Source organism: Cetorhinus maximus, chromosome 8, assembly GCF_964194155.1.
Source record: "Cetorhinus maximus chromosome 8, sCetMax3.hap1.1, whole genome shotgun sequence".
NCBI classification, from domain to species: domain Eukaryota; kingdom Metazoa; phylum Chordata; class Chondrichthyes; order Lamniformes; family Cetorhinidae; genus Cetorhinus; species Cetorhinus maximus.
Window position 1 is genome coordinate 134,676,850 of NC_135886.1, and position 13,057 is coordinate 134,689,906.

The window sequence follows — 13,057 nt, forward strand, 5'->3', positions numbered from 1 at the left end:
TAATTGTGCAGAACTACATCAAGCACTCAGTGCATGTATCCACAATTTGTTATGTAGCTTGAAGCCCCTAATGTACTATAACCTGAAAAACATTCAGAGACTATAATAGCATGCATCTAAAAATGAAGTGGCTGCTGATATTTTTGATCAACTTGAAGCCTTTGATAATATTTTTTTATGATATGCCACCAAGAGAATTGACTTAGAGGACTCATTGATTTGTGCTAACAATACCCTAGGGGCTCATAACTGTTGTTAATTCAGTTAAGTGTTTTGTAACATCTCTAGGTCATCCTTGCTAGAAAGACATAGAAGTTTCAACACTGGAAACAGCCACTCAACTAACTAGTGCATGTCATTGTTTAGACACCGCTTGAGCAAGTAGTTCTAACCGCATTTACTCAGCTTATTCCCCATACCAATCTACCCATTTCCTTTAATCACCTATTCAGTCTAATCTTGAATATTGACAAACCGGGGAAATGGAAACATGGGGTGCAGATGAGACTGGGTGCGGGGTTGGGGTGAGGGGATAATTGGGCAAAAAAATATCTGAGTGCGTTGGGAAGCCAGCTCCAACCCGCTGACTTCCCGGTCAAATACAATAACGGAAATAGAGAGCAATGAAGGTGAATAGAAAAAAATGGAAACCTTGTTGGCGAGAACAGAACTAGCTTCAATGTCACTCCTGGAAAAGAAGCCTCAGTGAATTAAGCATGATGGCAAAATGCTGCAGATGCTGGAAATCTGAAATAAAAGCAGAAAATGCTGGAAAAGCTCAACAGGTCAGGCAGCATTTGTGGGGAGAAGGAGAGTTAATGTTTCAGTTCTGTGACCTTCGACCATCTCCACAGACCCTGCCAGATCTGCTGAATGTGCCAGCATTTTCTGGTTTTATTTCAGATTTGCAGCAGCTGCAATATCTCACTTATGTGTCAACATCCAAGCTCGAGTGAGATGGGACAAGGTACAGGCAGCCATCCTGTGCCCAGAGAGAGACTGATGTTTTAAGTATGTCAAGGAGGTTGGAAGCTTCCGATCGAACCTGCTTTGCACGTTTTACTACAGCCAGGTATCCCAGCAGCTGCAGCGAGGTGAAGACAGCCTCAGCGAGAATGCAACTACCTACGCAGCACTCCTTGTGGGCCAGGAGGAGCCAGGAGTGCTCCGCCCAGGTCTTTACTCAAGCTCCCACACCACAGAAACCATCCCCACCCCAGCATTGGACTTGCCCCTGCAATCGGATCCACCGGCCCTGGGGTCAGGGTGTAGATCTACCTGGTGCTGAAGCCTCTGAGGGAGCACTCCCCGACCAACCCTGAGAACCAACCCTGTCAACCTGTTAGGTCCAGAGGTCACACAGGATGGAGTTAAAATTCTACAGCATGCGGGGAAACCCAGGCAACTTGGTCTCCGCAAGGCCCCATCGTGACTGACCCCGCTCCCAGTCCATCGACAAGTAAAAATTGGCTTCACCAGGACAGATGATGAAATGAGGTAAAAGAGATAAGTTTTAAGGAGGGCCTTAAAGGAGGAGGAGGCGAAAGAGAGGTAGAGAGTTGAAGAGGTTTTGAAAGGGAATGAGGGAGTTTACAGCTTTGGCAGCAAAAGGCGTGGCTGCTAATAATGGAGCAATGAAAACTGGGGATGCACAAGGGGCCAGAATTGGAGGAGCACAAGCATCCGGGAGAGTTGCAGGATTGGAGAAAGTTACGGATTTGGGGTGGGGGAAAGGGTGGCGGGGGGGGTGGGGTTGTGGCAATTGGAATGCATAGATGGGATGCCTTTTCCCGTATTTTGATAGAAACATTAAAACTGTGACCTAAGCATTCCCCAAATAACAAGTGACAGGAAAAAAAGCTTGGACAGATTAGCAGAATCACTGTGTAAAAAAAATGCTATCCCCATCACGCTGCAGCCAAAAATGTACACTGAAGAGCAGAACTAACTTCATTAACCTCATTTGCATGAAATCCAACACGTTGATTTCTTTCTCCATTACTTTAAGTAGCCAGCGAAACAAAGTAAATTGAAATTCTAGCCAATTATATGTTACTGTATTCCATTGACTTACATTTGAATACAAGAGTTCTGCCGATAGATAGGGACATATTGACCTGTTCTCAATATTGCAGAATCAACATATAATGAAGCCAGAAAGCCTAAAGACTGATAATTGAGGCAAAAGTGTCTCCAACGGAAAGAGACATCTCACTGATACATTGACACCATGTCAATGCACTTACTAATTATGGTCAACAAATGTTGACAAATACTTCCATCTTCAGGAAGCTAAGTACTGAAAAGGACTGAAATTTATTGATTCACTATATTGTGATCTCATCATTAAGACACTAAACTTGTCAATACACAATAATTTAATATAAATATACGAGCACACAAACAACAATAGACAGGAAAAGACGCTCTAGTCTGGCATAATAAATACACTCCCCACACCACCAGAATAACAACTCAGCTTGGGGCAGAGACAGGAAACAAAGAGATATAAATGCAACCCAATCTGGAAGACAAAATCTGGGGAACTCCTCTCAGGCAATTGAAGCTAATCTATGAGTTGATTCTGTCCCTGACATTTCTCTGCTATACCCATATCTTATATAACCATATTACCTCTAACAGTACCCTCAGCAAACTTATTCTCATTTTTTAGACACCATCCAGTTGGTGAAGAAATGGGTTTATTGCTGGTTTTAGTACAGCTGAATTATACTTCCTATACTGTACTGCTGGAAAGAGAGCCTTGTTGCCAAAGCTTTTTGTCTTGCTCCCAAAATGGGAAAGATGGCTGTGGTTGTTGGAGGTCAATCATCTCAGCTCCAGGACATTACTGCAGGAGTTCCTCAGGGCAGTGTCCTAGGCCCAACCATCTTCAGCTGCTTCATCAATGACCTTCCTTCCATCATAAGGTCAGAATTGGGGATGTTCGCTGATGATTGCACAATGTTCAGCACCATTTGCAACTCCTCAGTTACTGAAGCAGTCCATGTCCAAATGCAGCGAGACCTGGACAATATCCAGGCTTGGGCTGACAAGTGGCATGTAACATTCGCACCACACAAGTGCCACAAGAGAAAACCTAACCATCGCCCCTTGACATTCAATGGCATTACCATCACTGAATTCCACAGTATCAACATCCTGGGGGTTACCATTGACCAGAAAGTGAACTGGACTAGCCATATAAACACTGCATGGGAGCATGGGAAGGTGCCGTGGGAGGGGGTTCAGGTGTTGGGGGTGATGGAAGAGTAGACCAGAGTGTCCCGGAGGGAACGGTCTCTACGGAATGTTGGCGGGGGGTGGGGGGGGGGGGGGGTGGTGAAGGGAAGATGTGTTTGGTGGTGGCATCATGCTGGAGTTGGCAGAAATGGCGGAGGATGATCCTTTGAATGCGGAGGCACCAGAAGGTGCATCATTTGCCCCTTTACTTCTCCCCTCCTCGCCGTCCAAGGGCCCAAACAGTCCTTTCAAGTGAAGCAGCATTTCACTTGCACTTCCTTCAATTTGGTCTACTTCATTCGCTGCTTCCAATGCGGTTTCCTCTACATTGGAGAGACCAAACGCAGACTGGGTGACCGCTTTGCAGAACACCTTCGGTCTGTCCGTAAGCATTACCCAGACCTCCCTGTCACTTGCCATTTCAACACACCACCCTGCTCTCATGCCCACATGTCCGTCCTTGGCCTGCTACAATGTTCCAGTGAAGCTCAACGCAAACTGGAGGAACAGCACCTCATCTTCCAACTAGGCACTTTACAGCCTTCCGGACTTAACATTGAGTTCAACAACTTCAGATCATGAACTCTCTCCTCCATCCTCACCCCATTTTTATCCCCTTTTTTCAAATACTTATTTTAAAATTTTTATATATATTTTTCCCCACCTATTTTTATCATTATTATTACTTTTAAAATTTATTTCCATTCATTGCTTTATCCCCACCTTATCGTCTATCTTGATCTTTTTTCCCACACCGTCCCCTCCCCCCACCCCACCCCCACTAGGGCTATCCTGCATTCTACTCTTAATGTCTCTATTAGCGCCTCCTTTAGCCAGTATCACCACCATCAACACCCCTTCGACCTTTTGTTTATGACATCTTTTGTGATCTCTCCTTTGCCTCCACCTATCACTGGCCTTCTATCCAGCTTCACCTGTCCCACCGCCCCCACCCCCCTCCCCCCCGACTTAAACAGTATGTATTTCACCACATTTTTACTTCTCTTTAGTGCTGAAGAAAAGTCATACAGACTCGAAATGTTAACTCTTTCTCTCCACAGATGCTGTCAGACCTGCTGAGCTTTTCCAGCAATTTTTGTTTTTGTTTCAGATTTCCAGCGTCTGCAGTATTTTGTTTTTATCTTATAGTTCCCTGTTGCTTTCTCCATGGCGATGCCTTAGCCAATCAGTGTTGACTTGCCAACCAATCAGCACCCTTTTCTCCTGCAGTATACATTGCTGTGATCGTTTGAAATTTGGCATTCTTGTGTTTGTCCTGATGAGTGCAAGACAAAAAGATTCAGCAACATGCCACTCTTTTCAGCAATATTCAAGCTCTGTCCTACCAAACAACTTTTTATATGTTCTATAAAAATGTTGTTTGCTTTGGAGGTTATTAACCATAAGAACTCATAATTATATAGCACCTTTAATGTGATGAAATGTCCCAAGTTGCTTCACAGGAGCATTAAAAAAGAATGTGACACTGAGCAACTAAAGGAGATATTAAGCCAGATGACCAAAAGTTTAATCAAAGTGATGGGTTTTAAGGAATTTCTTACAGGAGGAAAGTGAGGTCAAGAGGCAGAGAGTTGTAGGGAGGGCATTCCAGAGCTTGGAGGCTAGGAAAGCAAAGGCATAGCCAGCAATGGTAGAGCGATTAAAATTGAGGATGCACAAGAGGCCAGAATTAGAGGAGTGCCAATATCTCAGAGGGATCGGGGCTGGAAGAGATTATGGAGAGAGAGGGGTGAGACCATGGAGGGATATGAAAGCAAGGATCAGAATTTTAAAAGCAAGATGTTGCTTGACAACGAGTCAATGTAGATCCACAAGCACAGGGGTGATAGGGGGACAGGACTACTAGAGGGTTCATGGGCAGCGGGAGCTGTCTCTTGATTTGAAGATGGCGTTGACTCAGGGCTGTAAGTTTCTGCCATGGGTCTTCATGTGACTGAACAGGCCAATTCTTGACCCAGAGGTCTTTGGCACATGGGGCAGGACATCCCGTGAGGTAGTGGCATCCAGAGTGCATGATTTGCTTCCTTTTCTTTCCTTCTCTGCTGCCACTCTGCCTCTTCATCAAGGCTTTGGGACTCGAAGCATGATGTAGCTTGATGGACAAGTTGTCACCATTTTGAACAATTGATAGAAAACTCCTCCCTGTCATTAACATCAAGGAGAGTTTCAGTGTAGTATTTGAAGCATTTTCTTTGCCCTTTCCTGAAATGTTGGCCATTTGAGAGTTGACAGAATCGGACCAGGCTGGGGAGACTATTTTCAGCCATCCAGACAGTGCCCAGTCCATTGAAGCTGATTTTGTAGAGGTTTTACATGAATACCTGCAGAGCTGGCTTCAAGAAGGACATTATAGTTGGTTCAATGGTCCTCCCATTAAATTCGAAGGATGGTGTGGAGGCATTGCTGATGGAATTTCTCTAGCCCTCTTATGTGTCACTGATACACATTCCAGATCCCACTGCATTACAGGGGCATTGTGACGATGCCTGCTCTCTACACTAGGGGTTGGACGGGAGTGGGCGGGCGCAATCGGCTGCGCACCGCCATTTATGTCGGCAGGCCAATTAAGGCCCGTCCAGCACTGAGCGCTCCCTGTGCGGGCGAGGGGAGGAGGCTGAGTATGCGCACGAAAGAACACAGAAATCTTCCTGAGGCACAGAGCTGCCTCAGGGAGATTAGTTTGATTTTTGAAAATTTTAATAAAGAAAAAAAAAATTAAGACATGTCCCCCCATGTGACAGTGTCACATAAGCTGGGACATGTCAATGAATTTTATTAAAAATTTTTATTAAAACCTTCATGAAACCTCATCCCGCCCGTGGATGAGGTTTCATGATAAATGCGAAGGCCGCCTGGGCTCTTCACCTGCCCCCCGCCAACCTTAAGGCTGGACAGGCAGCTCAGTTAATTAGTTTACTTGCTGTTTAAATGGCCTTAATAGGCCTTTGACAGTTCAGCGGGCGCGCAGCCAACTCCGGTGTGCACCCGCTGATCACAAGATCTGAATGACGCGCGGTGACATCAGGACGTATGCCCAACGTCACCGCACGTCATTTTACGCATCAGCGAGCGGGCCCCACCCATGCTCACTGACCCGAAGATTCTGGCCTAGGGTTTTTGTTGACTTGCAGAGGTCATTGTTGTCAAACACTTGGTGCTGTAATTTATAGAAGGCTGAACAGGTGCAGGTGATCCGGTGTTGGAATCCTTGTCAATGGTGGCCTTTTGGGGGAGATGGCAGCTGAGGTATAGGAAGTGTTCAACATATTGCTGAGTCTCTCCTTCAACATATATGGCAGATAGAATATTTAACTCAAAAACAGAATTACCTGGAAAAACTCAGCAGGTCTGGCAGCATCGGTGGAGAAGAAATCAGTTAACGTTTCGAGCCTTCACGGCCCTTCGGCAGAACAGAATATTTAACTGGCCAAGTATGGGTTGATGTCTGAGGTTTGTTTTGTCAACATTCAAGGACAGGCTGAGTTTCTTGTATGCAGAATTGAAGAGATCAAGAGTGGCTTGCAAAGCTGGTGCACAGTGGGGAACAAGCCAGGAATAGACAAGTCTAGAGATAACAAAGACATGAGTGAGGGTTTCAGCAGCAGATGAATTGATGCAGGGTTAATGTCGGGTGATGTTATAGAGGTGGAAATAGGCAATCTTAATGTAGGCATGAACATGAGTTTGGAAGCTGATCGCAGGATGACATGTGACACCAAGGTTGTGAACAGATCGGTTTAATCTCAGGCTGTTGAAAGGAAGAGGGATGGCATCAGCAGCTAGGGAGCGGAGATTGGTCCAGACACTGAAAATAATGGCTTCAGTCTTCCCTATATTTAATTGAAGGAAATTTCTGCTCATCTAGTACTAGGATATCAGATATCAGGCTGATAATTTAGCAACAGCCTGGAACGGTCGAGAGAGGTGGTGGTGAGGTAGAGCTGGGTGTCACCAGCACACACAGGAAAACGCTGTGCCGGTGGATGTTGCCACTGAGAAGCAGCTTGTAGATGAGAAATAGGAGAGGGCCAACGGTAGACCTCTGGGGACACCAGGGGTGACAGTGTAGGAGCAGGAAGAGAAACCATTGCAAGCAATTCTCTGGCTATAATTAATTAGGTTAAAAATGAACAAGATGAGGGCAGCCCCATTCAACTGGACAAAAGTGGTGAGGTGCTGGTTTACCACAATTAAATAAATGACAACATGCTGGGATAGTCTATTTTCCTAATGTATTCCAAAATTTAGGATTGAAGACTTTTTTTAATAAAAAGAATTTATTAATAATAATCTGCAAATATTTGCACCTTGTTTTACGTTATCCCCATTAATTATGGACACTCAGTAACCAAGAGCTGGATAAATAGCGGCCTCGGAAAAGGATTGGGGGTGGGGTTGGTGCAGGGGACTCAGAGTTCTTGAGATTAGGATGATTCAAGAAATACTCCACAAGCCACAATGATGTTGGTGCTAAAAGGGCTATGGGGTATCTGGTTCTGTTATTTGTGCAGCTTGGGTTGAAGAGAAGAGATATAGATACAAATTTTATGCAGGTGAATAAATAGGCAAGGTAGAGTTTTTTTTATTCATTCACAGAAACTTGGGCATCACTGGCAAAGGCCAGCATTCATTACCCTTCCTCTGGAACTCTATTCCTAACAGCACTGTGGGTGTATCTACGCCACAGGGACTGAATATGTTCCAGAAGGCAGTTCATCGCCACCTTCTCAAGGGCAATTAGGGCTGGGCAATAAATGCTGGCCCAGCCAGCGATGCCTACACCCTGTGAAAAAAAGAAAGTTAAAGATATACAGCTGAGTGGCTTGCTTAGTCATTTCAGAGGCCAGTTAATCGTCAAACAGGTTGTTGAGAGTCTGGAGTCACATACAGGCCAGAGCAGGTAAAGACAGCAGATTTCCTCCCCTAAAGGACATGAGTGAACCAGGTGGGTTTTTATGACAATTCAGTTATTTTACAGTCACCATGGGCAGAGCTTTGCCCTCGTCGGGCGGGTCTGGTGGGCGGGCCCGGGAGTGGCCGCAAAGATGACCACTGCCTGCGATTGGGCCCCGGCATGGATTTCACGCCGGCTAGCCAGTTAACGGCCGGCCAGTGTGAATCGCGCAGTGCAGCGCTGCCGGGGTGGGGCCAACAGGAGCGCGAGCGCTGATGTTCGCGCATGCACGTGGGTACGCACAGAGCTTCCTCAGGGAGCGGAAGATTTTTACCAATATAAATAAAGAATTTTAAAATAATGAAAACATGTCCCCTCATGTGACTCTGTCGCATGCGCAGGGACACGTGAAATACGAGCGTAAACAGTTTTTTTTTAAATCACTGGATGAAGCACCTCATCCCACCCGTGGATGAGGTTTTGCCAAAAATGCAAAGGGCCGCTCGGCCTTTGCGCCTGCCCCGCCAACCAAACGGTCGGACGGGCAGCAAAAGATTAAAGTCAATTAGTTCCCTAAGGGCCTCAACAGGCCGTTCAATTATCGAGGGACCAGCTGCCGACTCCTGCATGCACCTGCTGACCAAAGTATTGCACGAGTTCGCGATGACATCAGGACGCTTGCCCGACATCATCGCGTGTCACTTTACCCTCGTTCGGGTCGGGCACGTGCCCACCCGACAAGCACAATATTCTGCCCCCATCACTTATACTAACTTTTTAACCCAGATTTACTAAATTAATTGAATTTAAGTTCCACAGCTGACACGGTGGAGTTTAAACTCATGTCACTGGCTCATTAGACCAAGACTCAAATTTACAAGTCCACTAACATAACCAATACCTTAAAGAACCTATGAGAAGCCTAGATTCCACATGGTCCTTGGTAGAATACAGAAATAAGACAAATTGCCTTTTCACATTTCATGTTCTCCTGTACTCTTTTGCAATGCCCTTGTCTTAACCAGTGAAATGAAGCAAACTTCCAGATCCAGAATGCACAGTTCTATGACTCCTGTCTGACCCTTACCAGGTAACATTAATAGGCTTGGCCTTTGCGAGAAGAATAGCAATTAAGCTTGAAAAAACTCAGCCTTCTTTCTCATGACTGCCAAATATACTGAACGAGAATATGTCGACATTTTTTTTAAGCTATACACTCACTCGCATTTTCTTTTGTTGCAGATGGGATACTTAGTGTTGTCATCTGTGCCTCACCATACTAGATAGGTAATGACAGCTCTGACAAGACACTTGTCTCTATGGTTTTTCAATGAGTTTTGATATTTAGAGAGAAGAATCGACATATAAATTTGGTCTGCAAAGCACCACCAACATAACCACATTAGTAGCATAAATACTACCTACCTTAATTCCATCACTTCCCATCAAAGATAGTTACTCATATGTGTTTTTATTTTTGTAATAGCCACAAACAGTCCAAATATTCTAATTTCTAAAGTGCATTGGGAAATAATGTGAAGACGCCATACCAGACCCCTGGCGAAATTCCCACCTTTACAACATTTCTAATCTATCCCAAACTGTCAAGACTTCAACGCTGCATCACATTCTTGACCTTTTCAGAAAGATTTTTCAGCAGTTGTTAAGTGACTGTTTTCCAGCTGACTGTCGACTTTTCAATGTTGTTATACCTGCCGGCTGGAATCCTGAATATTGCACTGAACTACCTCAACAACTCCCCTCAGTCATCCTTTCTCTTAATGGGGGAGGAGTACCAGATCCTCCACTGTAGAGGGCATCGCCACTATAAAGAACGTGGCTTTAATTCAATATTTTTCCAGTTGCCTTTTAAAGTTTTGTTCTGCTTTCCAACTTACCTTTCAAAGATGTTGTAAATGTCTTTTGAATTTGTCCACACATTTCATATTGATATTATGTAGCACAGATAAGGTTTAATTACCCATCTTCTAACTCCCCTTGCCTGATAAAATCCAGTACAGGGATTGGGGGGGGGCAGCAGTTAATGCGGATTTAATGACTCCTTTCCTGCCCCAGTCTGGGTGACTGAATTTTTTTTAATATACAGGCCAAAAGCACCCACCCTCAAGCCAGTTGTGTGTTTTAAATATGCAGATCAGACTCTGATGATGTAATTAGGGACTGATGTGCCATTTTAACCTGACTCTTCCACACTAGGCAAAACCATCTATAGGAGGCAGGGCCCAGCAAAGATGGTTTTGCAGTTTTGTTTTGGAAAGAATCCTTGAAGAATGACGAAGCAGCAGGAGTGCTCCTTCAGGCCCAGTGAGGAAAGCCTTCGCTGCCCCAAGTTTCTATTTTTATTTATTCATTAGTGGGATGTAGGTGTCGCTGGCCAAGCCAGCATTTATTGCTCATCCCTAATTGCCCTTGAGAAGGTGGTGTTGAGCTGCTTTCTTGAACCTCTGCAGTCCCTGTGGTGTAGGCACACCCATGGTGTTGTTAGGGAGGGAGTTCCAGGATTTTGACCAGCGACGGTGAAGGAACGACAATATATTTCCAAGTCAGGATGGTGAGTGGCTTGGAGGGGAACTTCCAGGTGCTGGTGTTCCCATGTATCTGCTGCCCTTGTCCTTCTAGGTAGTAGTGGTCATGGGTTTGGAAGGTGCTTCCTAAGGAGCCTTGGTGAGTTCCTGCAATGCATCTTGTAGTTGCTACACACTGCTGCCACTGTTCGTCAATGGTGGAGGGAGTGAATGTTTGTGGATGTGGTGCCAATCAAGCGGGCTGCTTTGTCCTGGATGGTGTCAAGCTTCCTGAGTGTTGTTAGAGCTGCACTCATCCAGGAAAGTGGGTGTATTCCATTACACTCCTGACTTGTGCCTTGTAGATGGTGGGCAGGCTTTGGGGAATCAGAAGGTGAGTTACTCGCAGCAGGATACCTAGACTATTCTAGCAGCTCCAACAACACTCAAGAAGCTGGACACCATCCAGGACAGAGCAACCCGCTTGATTGGCATCCCATCCACAAACATTCACTCCCTCCACCACTGACGAACAGTGACAGCAATGTATACCATCTACAAGATGCACTGCAAAAACTCACTGAGGCTCCTTTGACAGCACCTTTCAAACCTGTGACCTCTACCACCTAGAAGGACAAGGGCAGCTGTTGCACCTGAAAGCTCCCTCCAAGTCACCAACCAAATTTGGAACTATACCACAGTTCCTTCACTCACCACCATCTTTGCAAGGGCAATTAGGGATAGGCAATGAATGCTGGCTTAACCAGCAACACTCACATCCCTTAAAAGACTAAAGAACAAGATAACTAACACTGAATCAAAATCCTGGAACTCCCTTCCTAACAGCACTGTGGGTGTACCTACACCATATGGACTGCAGCAGTTCAAGAAAGCAGCTCACCACCACCTTCTCAAGGGCAATCAACCACGGGCAATAAATGCTGGCCTAGCCAGCGATGCTCACATCCCACGAATGAATAAGAAAAAAACTCACTCCCCATACCTAGTAACATTACTTTCTCAAGCAGTTGTCAAATTCCCTTTCAAAAGAATTGATTGGACTCTATTTTGACAACTAGCTGTTATTGTTTTACAAAAAATTGCATTTACTTCTTCAAAAAAAGGCAGCCTGCATTGTAATTAGACCTTGTGACTCTTCTTGGTCACAATGTCTGAGATTGCTGACAATTAAATGCGCTACATGTACAACAATTAACTGTAAAGATATATACAATTTAAAGTGTAAAATTTTTGAATCAGCAGGAGAAAATATACTTCTGAAAGAACTATATATTTGTGCTTTAGCCATAAGCATCCTTTGGCGCAATGGTGAATTTGCATGCCATTTGATATGACGGTAAAAGTGGGAGTGTAAATAAGTTTCAAAGGTCTGAGTGATGTCAACGTGCAGTGGAGTAGGCCTCACTCCTCCATGAATATCTCATCCAGCTTCATTCATGTCAAGGCCAGTTTCTGCATTTACATAACAACCGGAGCATTCATCGGTACAAGGTGAAACTGTTTTGTAGTGAACACAGCAGAAAATGGTAAATTTGGCTGCACAAAACACAGCAGCAGAACTCAAAACACTTGAACCCTTTATGCATAAAGCCTTAATAGCGATGCATGATTTTCTTTTTTTTAATTGGCAAAATGTTGTTCTGTGTCCCGATTTTGTGTTTTATAGCTCAGAAACAGCTTGCAATTAATTGCCGAAACTATACAGTATGTTATAACGACAACCATGTCAGACCAAATCCATTTATAAGTGAGCTTCGGATGCCCCACCACTCCCTCCACAACGTTTTCAAGCATCATTCAATAAAATCAATCAATTTTAAGCTAGGCCTTTTCTTGACTGTAAGTTACAGCAATTTGGTAGCATATATCATGGGCATAAATCTCTAACTCAATGATTACTTCTTTCTGTAGCAGCAGCAGGTTTCAATCCCCTTGATGACCAACTGTGATTTATTTTCACAACAGAGATTAGGCAGCTAATGTGAAAATAATGAGCTTAAAATTTAAAGAGGTTCTCCAATTATATCCCATGGGGAAACTGTTGCCTATAAACCTCTTCAAGAATGACCAGTTGAAGTGATGATCTGGATCATTTCCTTCTTAAAATGTGGAATTAAAATTTGAAGATGCTATCAACCCATTTTATTTGAACGTGGAAAACATTCATAGGTTCTTCAATATAACGTCTCAGCATATCAAAACATCCCAAGCCATTGCACAGTTTTGGGGTTAAACATGGGCGGCAGGAGGGAAGTGGGCGGAACTGGCCACAGGCACCAACAAATATTCGACTTAGTGGACGTTAGGTGGGAAAGGATGAAGCAAGATGTGGGAAGAGTGTTTATAATGTGGG

General features: G+C 44.5%; 1 protein-coding gene across 1 annotated transcript in view; it reads right to left on the reverse strand.

The window, feature by feature from the left end:
• The window catches only part of il1rapl2 (interleukin 1 receptor accessory protein-like 2), a 979,321-nt gene that overhangs the window by 876,691 nt on the left and 89,573 nt on the right, over positions 1-13,057 (reverse strand). The window lies entirely within an intron of this gene.